The following is a 17,046-nucleotide window of genomic DNA, read 5'->3' as shown; positions in this document are numbered from 1 at the left end:
CAATGACTGAAACAAATGATGACGTTTACCCTTTGCATGCAGGGGATTCCGACTACACAGCGGGAGGGGATTCCGACTACACAGCGGGAGGGGATTCCGACTACACAGCGGGAGGACATAGCGGTTTACAGTGTGTCCACTTTGACGGAAACAAAATTATTCTCGAAACTGTATAGTACCTCGTAAACACCAATCTTTTGAACCTTCAAGTAATCAAAAAAGTTTAACAAAAATCCATCCACTAAAAAACTAAAGGTGACAAAGCAAAAAACTTACTGATAACCGCTGATAATTTTCTATCATAGAAAATTATCTTAGCCTACTAAGAATTGTACATACATCTCCAACCTTATTCAGTAGTTCAAAATATCGTGGCTGAAGTTTCCACCTCTTTCTGTGTGACACTTATACAAGATAATCAAATGAGAAATGGAGAAAGGAGTCTACCCAATTCCATCAACTTTGTTTTTTGAAAGCAGCAGCAGTTTCAACATAACATGTCTCATTCAAAGTATAAAAAAGGTCCAGGAATTCAGCTAAATTATCGCTAGTGTAATAATGGCAATTATTATTATTTTTATATTTTTTTTTTTATGTAAACCCCAAACACGAGGCATTAGAACCTATAGTACTTAGTACCGTACTTGGGTTGGAGGTTGAGAAGACGAAAGAAGATATTTGTTGACATTACTTGAACTTCTTTAGACTGAAATTTTCAGAAAATAAATATGAAGGAAGGTTGTTCCAGAAAACGGCAGTTGAATGAATAAATGAGGAAGATGAAAAGTTGGTTCTGTGAGTTTGAAGTTGGAAAGTAAATGGATGTTGGCTGGTGGCGGCACGTGTTCAGACTGTTTTGAAAGAGAGAGCGGGAATTATAGAAGCCAATTCAGAAGAACAGTGCCCACGGAAATATCTGTAAAAGAGGCATTCAGCAGAAACAGCACGTCTATGAAACAGAGTGGAGAGACTCGTTTAGATATGAATCATTAATTAACCTAACTGTCCTCTTCTGAATGGAATCTAGACGCCTGAGAGAGGTTTTGGGGGCACCACCCCAAATGTGGGAACAATATTCCATGGTAGGGCAGATTTGCAATTTGTAAAGAGTGACCAGCTGTTTGGAAGAAAAGTTAACGCCGAGCATGAGAGAGAAAAAGTTTTTTAGATGCAGAGGAAGCAATATTTGTAATGTGCTTGTGCCAAGAGAGATTAGAAGTTAGGGTAATCCCCAAAAGAGATATATCATTTTTCCTAGAAATCAGAGTATCACCAAAGATAAGCATAGGAGCAGAACAATCCTTTTTGTGAGATATAAGACAAGACTGAGTTTTAGAAGGATTGAAATCAACTAAGTTGTCTTTGCCCCACTGGAGAATTACCTGGAGATCAGCATTTAAGGAATTGGTAGCAGATTTTCGAGAAGTTGAAGCTGATTGAGCAGGACAAGGTTTCTCAAAATGGAAAGTGGAATGCAATGTGCTATCATCGGCAAAATTATGGATAGGATTTCCAGTCAATGGAAGAAGGTCATTAATATACAAGAGGAAAAGAGTGGGAGAAAGAACTGAACCTTGGGGGCCACCGACATTAGTGGAGAAGTCAGAAGATGGAGAGCCATCTACCATCACCCTCAGTCAGTGATCAGAGAGAACACTGGATAACCAATTAATAAAAAAAAGTTTGCAAACCACAAAATTGAAGATTGTTTAGAAGACCTTTATGCCAAACATGATTGAAAGCCTTTGAGATGTCAAGAGCAACTGCTTGTGTTTCACCAAACTTTTTCATTGAATTTTTCCATAAATGGGTAACATAAGACAGAATATCATAAGTGGATTGACACTGACGGAATTCATACTGATGATCTTTGATTAGATGGAAGATTTCTAGGTAGTTTAAGAGTTGGTGGTTAATTGATTTCTCCATTACTTTAGAAAGAGTAGAAGTAATTGCAATGGGATGATAATTGGTTGGGAGGGATTTGTCACCTTTTTAGGAACTTGCTGGATATGAACAAATTTCCAAGCAGAATGAAAAACACCTTTGGAATAAGGAAGTGAAAAAAGGTGGCAAAGAACAGGAGTAAGTTCAGGAGCACAGGTTTTGAGAATAAGTGGAGATATACCATTGGGACCTGGTGCTTTCTTAGCATTAAGATTTGTCAAAATTCTTCTGACATCCTTTTCACAGAAAACCACAGGAGGCATTGAATGGGGTGTGTTGGGAATGGTGGGAGGTGTTTTACCAAGATCATTAATACATGAGTTGGAAGAAAAATGGGATGCTAGCAGGTCAGCTTTATCCTTGGCTGAAGTGACAACAGAGCCATCTGGTTTGGACAGAGGTGGGAGCAGAGATGGGCAAAAGTTGCGGCCAATAGCTTTGGCAAGAGACCAGAATGCTCGGCTACCGTCTACCATTAGGGCAAGAAGCAAGTTTTCTACTCTTTCCCTGTTCAAACACTAGTTTGGACTGATTAATAACTGCTTTACAATTGTTGCAAGCTTTGGTGTAGGCAGAAAATGAAACTGAAGAATTAGAAACAAGCAAATTGCAATATGCAACGTTCTTCGCTTGAACAGCCTTAGCACATTTATTGAAAAACCAAGGTTTAGATAAAGGACAAGATTTTAAAGTGGAGTGTGGGATAATGGATTCCATTCCTGAAGAATATTTTCACTGACACGATATAAGCAAATAGTGACATCAGAAGTTTTGAAACAGTAATCCGATCAAGGATAAGAAATCTTGCAGGTCATCCCATTTTGCATTCTTGCAGTGCCAAACAACACAACGTTGGGAATAGCCAAGAGATAAAGGCTCCACTGGAGAAGAGACATCACCAAGTTGTGATCCGAGGTGCCTAAAGAACCACTCACTTTGACCGTGTACTTAGAAGGGTTGTTTGTGAAAAAAAGATCAAGTGTGTTGGCTGTATGGTTAGGATTGTCCGATATTCTTGTAGGTAAATGGGACAATCCGTGCAAGGTCATTAGTAATTGCAAAAGCATCAACATCTAGACCAGCCAGGTCGGGGTGACTAGAAAATGTACGGCAGCTGGAGTTGTGAACATTAAAATCACCAAGGAAAATTACCTCACTGTTAGGAAAGTTGGACTGGAGAAGGTCATGTTGGAAAGAGAGGAAGTCAGAGAGCTCCAAGTGATTAGTGGAGTTGGGAGAACAGTAGCGACAACAGATGAATTTGACACAATGAGGTAGAGAGATTTTAAGCCAGAGAAGATCAAAAAGAGGAGATTCCAAATTACCAAGTCTCTGACAGGGAATATCGGCACAGACATATGCACAAGTACCACCTTTGAGGCGAAAGGAATCGTACAGAGAATAATTTTGGCAACTGAGATGAGCAGTAGTTGAATCAACTGATAACTGAGATTCTGTCAGAAAAAGTACATGGAGTTTGGCAGATTGCAAGTGGAAATGGACATCGTTGAGATTAGAAATGAGACCACGTATACAGGGTGTCTCAAAAATATTGGTACAAACATTTTGGGGAAGTAGGTAACATCTAAAGGAATGTGAATCGCATAGGAACCCATAACCGGAAACGTCATGGGAAAGTAGCAGAGGCACAAGACGCAGAAATGACACAAGACAGTAATTAGTGGCAAACATTTATTTTACATAATATTAACAATGGAATCCAAGATGGATGCATTTCATGATGTTACAACAGATGCTCAAAGGTTCCACCATGAGACGTGATGCATGCGTGATACCGATGCAGCATGGATTGGCAGACACGGTCGAACACACCTGGAGTTTCTTTGGCAGTGGCAGCAGCGCAAACGAGTCTCTCCACGAGATCAATTTCCGTCTCCACAGGCAATTCATACACGATGGATTTGAGGGCCTCCCACAAAGAAATCAAGGCTCGATAAATCAGGTGAGTGTGGGGGCCAGGCAACGGGTCCAACCACGGCCAATCCATCGATGCCCAAAACACATGCTCAACAGTCACAAACACACCTTCCATGATGGGCAGGCACCCCATCATGTTGAAACCAAATGTTGCGTCTCACATTTGATTGAACATAGTCAAGTAACCCTGGTAGAACTTGTTCAAGACAGATCCGATATTTAGCGGAGTTCATGCGGGATGGTAACAGGTATGGACCGACTAAGCATTCACCGACCATACCTGCCCCCCACACATTTATTGCGAAGCGATGTTGTGCCGCATGGGAGTGCACACTGTGTGGGTTGTCATGAGCCCACATGTGAGCATTGTGCAGATTGAATAAGCCTTCCCAAGTAAAATAAGCCTCATCCATAAACAACACTTAGGCTGGAAAATTCAAGTTTTGAACACTTTCTTGGAGAAACCACTGCGCAAAAGCCACACGGGCAGGATGATCTTGGGGGAACAGTAACTGAACCCTTTGGAGATGAAAGGGTGTGTAAAGAATCATCGTGCCAGACACTCTGAACACTGCAACGAGACACTACTAAGGCAGAGGCAACGGTGCGTGTGCTGGTAGTAGGATTATTCTGGATGGCATTCAACACACTTTCTTCCATGGCAGGAGTTCGCGTCGAACGTGGTCTGCCCGCACCATTCCTGTTACCTCTAAATGAACCATAAACGCACAAATTTTTATGCACACGCGCAAACAAACAGTGGTCCAGTACATGGCTGTCTGGGAAGTGTTCTCCATAAATTCATTGAGCAGCTCGTCCATTGCCCTCTGCTAATCCATACGCTAGACATGGAACTAGCGTATGGATTAGTGTATGGCTCGTTCATTGCCCTCTGCTAATCCATATGCTAGGTGCATGTCTACCAGCTCACAGTTCGTATATCGATGCATGCTCTTCGTGCGGCAACTACTGCTTGAATTAGTAAACCAGAAATTTTCCCTCTCACGAACTGATGAACAGCGCCGTGTACCGATTTATGGTGACGTTTCCGGTTATGAGTTCCTATGCGATTCACATTCCTATAGATGTTACCTACCTCCCCTAAACGTTTGTACCAATATTTTTGAGACCCTGTATTTGTGAAATGAACTAGGAAGTGTTTGGGAGGTTTAGATCTTTTCCAGATGAGCTTACTCTATTATTTTGACAATTCATGGTGTATTCAATGGTAAGAAAAAGTGGATGGGACGTGCAGTATGAAGTAATGAAATTTTTGGATATGGCATACACATGGTAAGAATATACCCAGATCCTTGACATAACATGGCCTCGACAATGCCCCCCGCATACACACTGCTCGGACTCCCTCCAGTCACTATCTGGCAGAGTAGAGGTAGCAAGATTATACACTAGCTGATCCAGAAGCCTCCTAAAGAGTTGCCAATAGGTTCGGTCTGGTGTATTAACTAGCGGCCAGCCTGCAAACACAATGTTTTAGAGCTGTACCCTTGAAATATAAGGAAGATTGAATCTCGCCATGATGTTCATCATAACCTCAAGTCATCAGGCGTACATGGCACCAAAGAGGATATTTTTGTTTTCGATGCAGAGTGTGAGGAGATTATGTGCAAATTCAGGCAAATATGAAAACTTGAAAAAGGGTTCATGCCCTTGAAGGAATAAAAAAAAAAAAAAAATTGGAAGACTCATCTGCCCATCTCAATGCTAGAATATACAGAGCAGAATCCCCAATGTCAGAAAATCTATTGTGAGGAAAACAGATAAGATTGTTCAAAAAGGATAGGTAGAACAGGACCAGGGCAGAAATTAAAAAAATTATAGAGCTGTTAACTAGTAATGATCCTAATTAAAAGTTAATAGAAATAATTGATTATGGCATTTTCATAATCAATTATATGAAAATTAGTCAATTATGAAACTTATAATAAGACAGAGAAACAGTCTCGATAGTAACAGCACTTTATCTTCCACTTTTTTTTCGTCTTCTTCAGTTCTCTTGTCAATTTCATAATCAACTAAGCTGCATATAATTAATTATTAATCATTTGATTTTGAAAATCAATATTATGTCTATCACCACAGTTATCTTTTAAGGGCACACAGTGTAATATTGCTGTACATGTTGCTACTAATGACATTAAGAACAAGAAATCAGAGCATTTACTAAAGAGGTATAAGACATGTTGAGAAAAAGTAACAGGTTAGGATTAAATTAGGTGTCTGGAATTTTGTCCAGATATGACAAAATGCAGTATCTGAGATGGGCCAAGTTTTTTAAACTACAGAGTGAAAGTAATCCATATATGCCTTCTCTACATCCTTTAACAACAGTAAAGTAACAATGAAATCTATGATTTTGAGGCACATTTAACCTGAAAAACAAAAAAACAATTTGTGAATAAATTTGTTCAGTTTTTTTTTTCACATATGATTCCTAATATATATAAAGCAGATTTGTATTCCAGTAGCAAAAATATGTAAACCCTTCATAAGAAGCAGTTCCTGAGGCTACATGTGCCTTTCCAATGGTTTTGAACAATACCAGATGTACATATTTTTCAAAAGTCCTTTGAAATTGCTACTGGAATTTCTGGTTATTGTTATAATTGTTATCATTTATTTTATTTTTTGAACAGGGTAACTTTAACTGTCTTCAGTTCACTTCTAATTGTTCTGTGTTATATCTGCTTATAAAACTTTGACTTTAGGGTGATAAAAGATGAGAGACAAATAATGTCCTATATCATTTATCAATCAACTCCTTATAAAGATGGAGCAGTTATAATTTCACTGTATAAGGTAATTATGAAACTACCCCTGAAATGCTATATATTCTAAGGTATGGAGGCCATATTGTAAATTACAAAAAAAAAAAAAAAAAAAAGTTTGGTAACTAGGTATCTTTGAGGAGCCCTAACTGGGAGTTATTTGACTTTGAAAAAGGGATAGTAAGTTGAATGAAAGGGAAATTTGCTGTACTGAATACTGCTAGAACCAAGGAATATGGCACAAATGGAAAAGAATTATAGACTACATTGCAGGCAGTTTTCCTTCTTTTAGTCAGCAAAGTTTTTAATCACTGGGACAGGTTTGTTATTTGGTTTTTAGGAGCATTAGCAACTAAGGCCATATTGCTCCGGGATATGCGGTGGTCATTCCCTGACCTTTCCGCATTCTCCGTATTTGGTGGTGACGGGCTCGAACCCCGGTCTAATCAAGAAGCGTGTGCTATGCACTGCTGCTCCTTCCCACCTGGCTACGGAGGCGCCACTGGGACAGGATGTTTCCATCAATAGCTGAGGCTAACAGTCTGGGGATAATTAAAAGCTTGCTGGATAATACCTACAGAAAGAGGGAAATGCATTGGATAGGTTTTTTTTTTTTTTCCTTCTTTTTTAACATTGTGATCAATTATATTATTATTTTTTTAATACACACATTTTTGACATATTTTCTTATAATGCTATCAATACACTCTAGAATAATGTATGTTATGCTAAACATTAAAATTTAATCAATCTTTTAAAGTGCATTTATATAATTTTTCCAATTTTTAGTCCCAAAAAACTTTTTAAGTTAATTATTCATAATTATTTTGCACCCCATCCATACCCTCCAAGAATTTCTCTAGTTTTCTTTTTCCCTTGAATTTATTTAACACTTCCACAATAACAGATGGAAGCCTGTTCTAACAATCAACCACCTGCTGCCTAAAGACACGCTTCCACACATTTATCCTGCAACCATCCTTCCTCAACTTGAATTTATGTCCCCTTGTGTATAGTCTGAGAAAGTGGAAGAATAACATTAACAGCTTTCTCAATCCAGTCATGGTTTTAAACACCCCCAATCAAATCTCCCCAGAGGTGCTTGGTCTCAAGATGCTGCAATTTGCAGAACTGAAGCCTTTCTAGGTAAGAGCACCCTTTTATTCCCTTCAATAATCTGGGTGCCCTTCACTGCACCTGTTCCAGCAGGAGTGAAGCCTCTAGACCTGTATACAGTACTCAAGATGCAGCCTAACCATAGCCTTATACAAAGGGATAATCACCTCCTTATTCTTGATAGCAATGTTTCTGTATATCATTGATAAAACAACCATGAGCTATCCTGGCAACATGTCTCCACTGCTCACAGAATTTCATGTCTGACTGGACAATTACCACCCCAGTCTTTTTCATTCTCCACTACCCTGGGTGTAGTACCACACAGTTGGTACATTACTCTGGGGTTACTGCTACACATATGCAATACCTTGCATTTGCCAATGTTAAACTTCAACTGCCATTTCTCTGCCCATCAATCCAATTTTCCTGGATCTTGTTGCAGTACTTGATGACTATCATTAACCAACCTGTGTTGGTTAAACAAAGTCAACCTTGTATCATCAGCAAACTTAGACATTAAACCTGATATACCTTCATCAATATCAAAAACAACAATGGGCCCAGCAGTGAACTCCACCAATAACATTTATACACAAAGGGAAGTTCCCACTGATAACTGCTCTCTTCTTCCACTTAATCATCCCTGTATCCATAGCAGTAACTTGCCCTTAATGCAGCATTGTACAACAGTCTTATCTGCAACGGTAGCAAAATCCTTCTGAAATCTAAGTATATGATGTCAAAATTATTTTTTGCATCCAATTCCTTGGTCACTGTCACTGCAAAGGTGTCAGCAATCTTGGAACCCATCATGCAGATCCATAAATAAAAATTGATTAGAGAAGACAGCCCCTTGACAAATCCATGCTGTGATTGCATTATAATTGCGTGCCTTCCAAATAGTCCTGCATTACTTCTTTAACCAGTGATTCCATTATTTTCTCTGGAACAGGGGCTCACATCTGGTAAGTATGGGCTTGGCACACCCAAGGTCCTGAGCTGGATATCATCATTCTTCCCTTTCTTGGTGATTCCTCCCCCCCCCCCCTCAGAGTAATAGGGAATTTTTTTTTTTTTTTTGGCTGGTGCAGCATAAGCCCCAGCCTTCATTGCACCATATGGCTAATAATAATAATATTTAGGGCGGCAAATCCATGTAGGATAGAGGTTAACACAACCTACTCTCAAATTTCCAGTTTAGTATTTGTACCTAACTGCTAATTCACAACAAATCAATTTGTACACAGATTCAGTTGGCTAATAGGGTTACCACAGTGAAATATCAATTTTTATTTTTTTTTGACAAGAGGCAATCAATCTATTATAACACTGGCCTCACTGGTTTAGAAAACTGATTAAAAGTTAATTTTAAGTAAAGTAGTATCAGCATCCTGTTCCAATTAGTATTTACATCAATTTCAAAAAATAAAAATTGGGTATTTGACTGTGATAACGCTTACTGAGGAGTACAGTCTTCGGAGTGTTAAATAAAAATTCAGATCGGAGCAGCCGTGATATCAACAGTAAATTAGAAAATTCTACTACCGAAGTAGCGATGTTCTCCCAATCGCGATATTAACTCTTTCTGGAACGACATAACTTTGAAACAACGCTAAATAGACCTCTGCATTTCATGAAAACGAACAGTAATAATCGTCGTTACCAGTCACTTTCAATAAAAATAAACAATTACCCTACGGTCGAAATAACTGCTTTCGAACAACGGAGTCCCATAAGACAGTCAAGGGTGAAATACTAAAAAATAAAATTCTCATTTTAAACCATAAAACGCTTATTTTTATACAGAGAGAGGAATGGCTTATTTGCTCCAGAAGCATTTGCAAAAAACGTGATTTTTTTATGGTATTGTTGATGTATCTGAAATAATAAATTGAAATACATTTTTTCTTCTAACCTTTATAGAAAAAAAAATAAAATAAAATCTGTTAAAAAACAGTTCACTATGAAATAAACATGTAATTTGGAATTTAATGGTTTGTAAAACTGTCAATTTTTTTTCTAAGTTTTGATTAAGGTCCAAGTATTTAAAAGAAGGATTTAGCACGTGCGGATATATATATACATACATACATACACACACAGACTCAGACAAAAAGGGGGGAAAAAACTTACAGCCATTACAATGTTTTAAAGCTAAAGACATTCCGAATTAGCGAAAAATTTAATCACTAAGCCAAATACGGCTTGTTCCGTTATTTTAAATATTCAGAAACAAAATTAGCAGTCAGAAAGCCATAACTGAATTAATTTATTTGATTTAGTGTTTATATATACATATATACTGTGTATATATACACACACATACGAAGTTCGAGACGCTATTAACACCTGATCTGCACCCACTACCAATTGCATATCGCTAGTGAATATCAGTAAACTCCACACGTGCCACGATAAGCGTTTTGTTAGGTACAATGATAAAACTACCTCAAAAGTCGATTAAAGCAGATTTTCGCAACTAAATAAACAACTTAGTTATAAAAAATTAATTTGGTCGTACATTTTATACCTGCCTTCAGTTAGTACCAATACAGCACTGATTGAAGGCAGGTATAAAATGTATAATACTGTACTGCATACGAACCGACATGGACACTGACGAGAAACAGTTTGTAACTGTGATTCTTCTCTCACTTCTCTGAATGGAAGTAACGGATTTCAAGTTAAATTAGTCGAGAACTAATATCTATGTCACTTTTTTTTTTAATAAAACGAAATCTAAACTAAAGATAATTAATGAAAAAAAAAAACGCTTTAATTATCAAAAGGATTTGCTTCAGTTTCCTGCATTATAAATCAGCATGGAATGGACCGAATGCTCGGTCTGGTTCAACCTATCGGTAATGGTCATTTACACACTTGATTGTGTAAAAATAAAACTATTTGTGGTTCACAACTGGAAATAAAAATTTGGTTGCAACTTTTTATTCCCATTAGCCGAAAAGGTCTTCATGTTCGCATATCAGGTTCACAAGAGCGACTGATAATTATTACCGTATTTAACGGACCATAAGAATAACTTTTTTCCCCTCCTAGAATTCTGCATCTTGTCGTCTGAATGTACACTAAGTGCACAATTTATTTATATATATATATATATATATATATATATATATTTTTTTTTTTTTTTTGCAGGAATGGCCAAACTTGCACCACACATGCAGCTCTTTTTAGTGGAACACCAACCGATGTGGAGCTTAAAAAAAAAAAAAATTAATACAGTTTAAATTTCATTTTATTGCCAAAATTAGCATTAGTAGAGGCATATGATGCAAGAAAGCAAGCTTATGCAGCATCAGCCAAAAAAAACCACTTCCACTTCACCCCTCTGTTCGAAATACCTGTCCAGCTGAGCCTTAAATTTATTTAGGCTATCAACCTCCACAATAAGGTATGGAAGTCTGTTCCACCAATATACCTATATTTTAATGTGATGGTGAACCACAGTTCATGTTCACATCCTTTTAGTGATAATTAATGTATATAAGCATTAGTAGGCACATCATTACATGAATTCTGTAAGAATCAACATTTAATCAACCTATATCAGGGGTGGCCAACGGGTCGATCGCGGATTTAATTTTGGTCAATCACGACGAATTTTAAATATACAGTCATCCCTCGATTTGTGCACCTTGTGCAATGTAATTTTTGAGATGGTAGATCGAAGCACATTCTGAAGGAAAAAAAGATCACATCACAAATTAAGTAGGCCACTCCTGACCTATATGAACAAGTTAGTGCAAAGCATCATTGTAGTTCGTAGTAAGTCAACCAAGTGGGTGAAATGGCATAGTTTTTGTTACATCTCATACTGTGAACACCTTCACAGTCAGTTACCTGTTAATGCACTACCTCGAATAAGCGACACTTCTGCAGTAGAGAACTTGTTCTAACTTCTAAAAAATTTCACTTAATCTCAGGCTTTCAGCCCTAAACCCTTTTTTAGTCAATGGGAGAAGTAATAAACAAATTGATTTTATAAACAGTTGTTTAATTTTTTTAATTTTTTTATTACAAGCCCTTAGAATACAAAAATTAGCATTATCAAGGAGCACATGATGCAAGAAAGCAAGCTTATATAGCATCAGCCAAAAAAAAAAAAAAAAAAAACACACACACAGCCGCTTCTCATTTCACTCATCCACCAGCTCCAAATGTTTGTCTAGTTCTGCCTTGAATCTGTTTAAGCTTTCAACTTCTACAATGACAGATGAAAGTTTGTTCCAGCAATCAACCACCTGCTGGCTAAAGGCAAACTTCTGCACATCTATCCTACAACCGTCTTTCCTCAATTTGAATTTATGCCCTCTCAGGTGATTATTCTGAGCAGTGGAAGAATCCCATCAGCATTGAGCATGCTCAAACCATTCAAAACTTTCTACACCTCAATCAGATCACCTCCCAGGTGCCTAGTCTCCAAACACTGTAATCTGCAAAATTTAAGCCTTTCTTCATAAGAGCAATCCTTTGTTCCATTCACAAATCATGTTGTCCTTCTCTGTACTCGTTCCAACAGTTCTACATCCTCCTTAAAATGAGGCCTCCAGACCTGTATACAGTACTCAAGGTGTGGCCTGACCATTGCCTTATACAAGGAGATAATCACCTCCTTATCTCTGCTAGAAAAATTCCTGTATATCATTGACAAGACACCATGAGCTACTCTTGCAGACCACCTGCACTGCTCAGAAAACTTCATACTTGCCTGTACAATTACCCCCATGTCATTTTCACTCTACCTCTGTCAGTGTAATACCATTAAGTTGATACGTTACTCTGGGGTTACTGCTTCCCATATGAGGCACCTCCGTAGCCAGGTGGGAAGGAGCAGCAGTGCGTAGCACACGCTTCTTGATTAGACCGGGGTTCAAGCCCGTCACCACCAAATACGGAGGATGCGGAAAGGTCAGGGAATGACCACCGCATATCCCGGAGCAATATGGCCTTAGTTCATAATGCTCGTAAAAACCACAAAACAACAACAGCTTCCCATATGCAGTACTTTATATTTGTCAATGTTAAACTTCAGTTGCCACCTTTCATCCCATCTGCTCAACTTTTCTAGATCCTGTTGCACTAGTACTGTCATTAGTGTCATTAACAACCCTGCCAACCTTCATATCATCTGCAAACTTGGACATTAAGTCTGATATACCATCATCAATATCATTAATGAATACAGAAAACAACAATGTACCCAACACTGAGGGACTGCACTAATAACAATAGTCCACAAAGAGCAGTGTCCACTGATTACCACTCTCTTTTCCCACTCAACCATCCCTTTATCCATAGCAGCAATTTGCCTCCAATGCCGCACTGCTCCAATTTGTGCAGCAGCCTTTCATGTGCAACAGTATCTAGAGTGTTTCTAAGATCCAAATATATGATATCAAAATTATTCTTTGCATCCAGTTCCTTTGCGACTACATCATAGTATCCAATCAAATTGGTCAGACAAGACTTTCCCTTAAACCCATGCTGTGTCCGAGCTATAACTGAAGTCTTGTCTAGATGATCCTGCAATGCTTTTTTAACCAGCGCCTCTATTAATTTCCCTAGAACAGAAAAACTAACAAATCTGTAATTACCTGTGTCTCCCTTTGATCCTCCTTTGTGGATTTGGGTCACATTTGCACATTTCCAGTCCACGGGTACCTCCCTGAGTACAAGGAAGCTGTCATAATTATGGCTAAGGGTTTGCTTACTTCCTTTGCTGCCTCCTTTAATATAACTGGATAGATTCCATCCACCCCAGGTGCCTTTCTTATGTTTTACTTCAACAATTTCTGCTCCACTTTTCTCTCAGTTGTTACAAAATCATTAAGCACCTTGCTACAATTTGATAACCTTCTGGCATTGGGCATTTTCAAACCTTAATAACTCTTCATATGTGAATGTAGATGCAAAATATTCATTTAGTTTGTTAGCTACCCGAGCAGGATCATCAACAGTTGGCCCATCAATATAAAGTGGACCAATCTGATTCATCCCCCTTCCTTCTAGATTTACTTAAGTTGAGAACTCTTTGCTGTTTTTGTTTGCATTCCTTTGCCAATGATTTCTCATAATTTGCCTTTGCCTGCCTAACCTCCGTTGTGACTTGGTTACAGACTAGCTTATATCTATCATAGGCTTCTGTGTTACCTGTTAATTTATTTTGTATCCCATGCATTTTTCTCCTTTGCCACATGTCTAATTAGTTCATCTGACATCCATTTAGGCCTAAATCTTGAACAGTATTTCTTAGTTGGTATGAAAAGCCTAGTAGCTTCCAAGATTATTTCTTTGAATGCTTCCATTTTGAATTTGCTGTTGGTAACAACATCAGTTGGTCCCACCGTAAAGAATTTAAATATTGTTTCAGACCACCACAGTCACCTTTACGAAAGAAAAATCCTTCCCTTTACCCCTGATCGTAGTTACCTCTTTGAGTAAATCCCACTTCATCACAATGAGAACAAAAAATTTCAGCAAAAAAATTTGGTGGTGCAGATCAAGAGTGGGGGTAGCGATTCTGATAACTAATGGTTATACCCCTAGGTGACAAACAACACTTTCAACATGATATGTAGCACACTGCAGAAAAAGGCCAGCCACCTCTGGTTATTGCTTATCCTATCTGAGTAAAGTCTCACCAGAACATATACTCTCTTTCACAAGGAAATAAAAAAATAATAATAATACACACACACACACACTATTATTTTATTTTATTTTATGTTTTCTATTATTACAACAAATCAACCTTATTTATTTGGTTGTTTGATTTTTAATTTTGTTCTATTGATAGTGGCATTAATTCTGTTGCTATAGCTGCACGTTATTTAACTTAGTTCTTTAGTGCAGGGTCCCAAGTAATTTAGGATCCGTTTTTCAGTTGCAGATGTTTATGACATGATTGCATTTCAGGCATTTAGGCTTAATAGTGCTGACTAACAATTTAGTGTGTTAGAAGCAACCAGTTTGCCTAGGTTTTTAAGAATTAAACACTAATTCCATATAAAAACTTATATTTTAAATTGCTAGGGTAAACAGAAACATACAGAAAATAAAAAAAATAAAATAAATAATTAAATGAAAGACAAGAGGCAAAAATGAATAGAAAAGGGAGTTGGGGAAAATGGAAAAATATATTCATCCACGTAGCAATCTCTCTGCTACTTCGTCAGGGCCATTGAATGGAGAGATGGTAATACAAAATGAATGTCTCATGCATACCCATTTCTGTAGTCCTAACAACAGTTTTATTACTTTTAATTTATTTACATATTTTCATTTTTAGTATAGCCAAAATAAATTTTTATAATTTGTGACCGAATGTTAATTTTAACCTATGCTTTGTATTTACAGCAAACTGGGTTTGGAACTCAAACAGCTTTGCATTAGCACAAAGTACTACAGTATAATTTAATAAAATACACTATTTACCTCAAATCTCCAAAAAAAACATATTATAGGTGGCAGCCGGCAGGAAAAGAGTGATTTTGAATCAGCAACTGGATTTATAGGGGTTGCAGGAGTGCCACCTGGTCAATCACTGTCCTGCATTAGCCTGAAAGCGACTATTCTAAATTATATACAGGTATATTAATTTAGAACAGTGAAAGCTTAGTATTTCAAGTTGGCTATCTTTGGACCCTTTCAAGAAGCTGAATGTCTTTTTTCAGATGAGGACTCCATACTTGAACACAGTATTCCAAATGTGGTTTTACAATTGCCTTATACAGTGGGATTATGGCCTCCCTATCTCTACAGGATAATATTCAATAAATTATTGATAGGACATCATTGGACTTTCCTGGCTGCCTGTTTACACTGTTCAGAAAACTTTGTATCTGCCCATATCATAACTCCCAGATCCCTTTCTTCCTCCACTGTTTACAATTCAACTCCACCAAGTGTATAATTTATTTTGAGGTTGCTATTCTCCAAGAATTGGGTGTGTGTTATCAGACACTCAGTCTAAAACACTGATGGATCGAATATATTTCTATTTTAGAAGATTTAGGAGTAGTCTGGTTGGCCTAAACTCAACTCATGCTCACTTTCTCGTTAGTAAGCCCTGTTACATCACTTTGGTGGCAACGAACATATACAGTGGGTCTCTTCAAGACACCTTGGTCAACATGAAGAGGAAAAGACCAAACCCACCAACACTTTATTAAATATGACAACAAGACGAAACATATGGCACCCAGTCCCCAGTGGCTTTCACTCAGCCTCTTACAGCAGCGAGAAGATCAGAGTGGAAGCAGAGGATGCTAAGAACCTCTAGATACGACCATGCATGGAAACTGAACTTGGCGTATTGTGATACAAGATCGCTCATCGGTGAAACAGAGCTGGAAAATGAATTAGAAAATATGAACTGAAATATTATTGGCTTGGCTGAAACAAGCTGATATGAATCACAAGTTTATCAAGTAGAAATTTGCTGTACACCAATGGAAACAGTGAAAAGAGAGAAGGTGGAATTGATTTTCTGGTCCATAAATATATTAAAAACAACATTGTGCAATTCAAATGTACATCACCAAAAGTGTCAAAGACTACTACTCAGGATTTCTAAGGAGGTACAAACTAAAGGTTATAATAATATATACACCAACATTGAACCATGACGATGAAGAGGTTGAAGAAATGTACACCGAAATTGAGACTTCTAGATGATGAGAAAACTCGCCACACTATCATGGGGGGGGGAAGTCTTCAATACTAAGGTTGAAAGAGACAAAACAGCACAGAAATGGAAACGGTAGGAAATTTTGGAATAGGTGAAAGAAACAAAAATACTTGTGGAATTTGCAAAATTTTTAAGAATGTCAGTAATGAACACTTTTTTCAAGAAAAAGGTGATTAGAAAGTGGATGTGGAAGGCTCAAATGGATTAACAACTAATGAAATTGACTTCATCCTAACTAACAGAATATATATTATGAATGATGTTACAGTTGTGAATAAGGTAAATGTTGGAAGTGATCACAAGAATGGTAAGATGCACACTTGATAAAGATATAAGAAAAGAAAGGAAAAATCCGACTTGAGTAAATAATATGAAGGTCTTTGAGATAACAGAAAAGGAGAGAGAGCAGTATGTACTGGAACTTAGGAACAAGTTTGAGCTTCTGCAAACCTTTCAGGACCAAGATATCAATGAGGAATACAAAAACTTCCTGAAACCTACAGGTAAAAAGAAACAAAAATTAGCCAAAAAATGCCTGTCATG

At 37.6% G+C, this 17,046-nt stretch overlaps 1 protein-coding gene across 1 annotated transcript in view; it reads right to left on the bottom strand.

The window, feature by feature from the left end:
- LOC150078264 (programmed cell death protein 4-like) overlaps nucleotides 1-17,046 on the bottom strand; it is a 129,360-nt gene that overhangs the window by 87,615 nt on the left and 24,699 nt on the right. The gene's annotated exons all lie outside the window — the stretch shown is intronic.

This window comes from Mastigoproctus giganteus, chromosome 11 (assembly GCF_048544385.1).
Source record: "Mastigoproctus giganteus isolate SK-2022 chromosome 11, ASM4854438v1, whole genome shotgun sequence".
NCBI classification, from domain to species: Eukaryota; Metazoa; Arthropoda; class Arachnida; order Uropygi; family Thelyphonidae; genus Mastigoproctus; species Mastigoproctus giganteus.
Note: the sequence above shows the minus strand (reverse complement) of the source record. Positions and strands in the feature narration are given on the sequence as shown.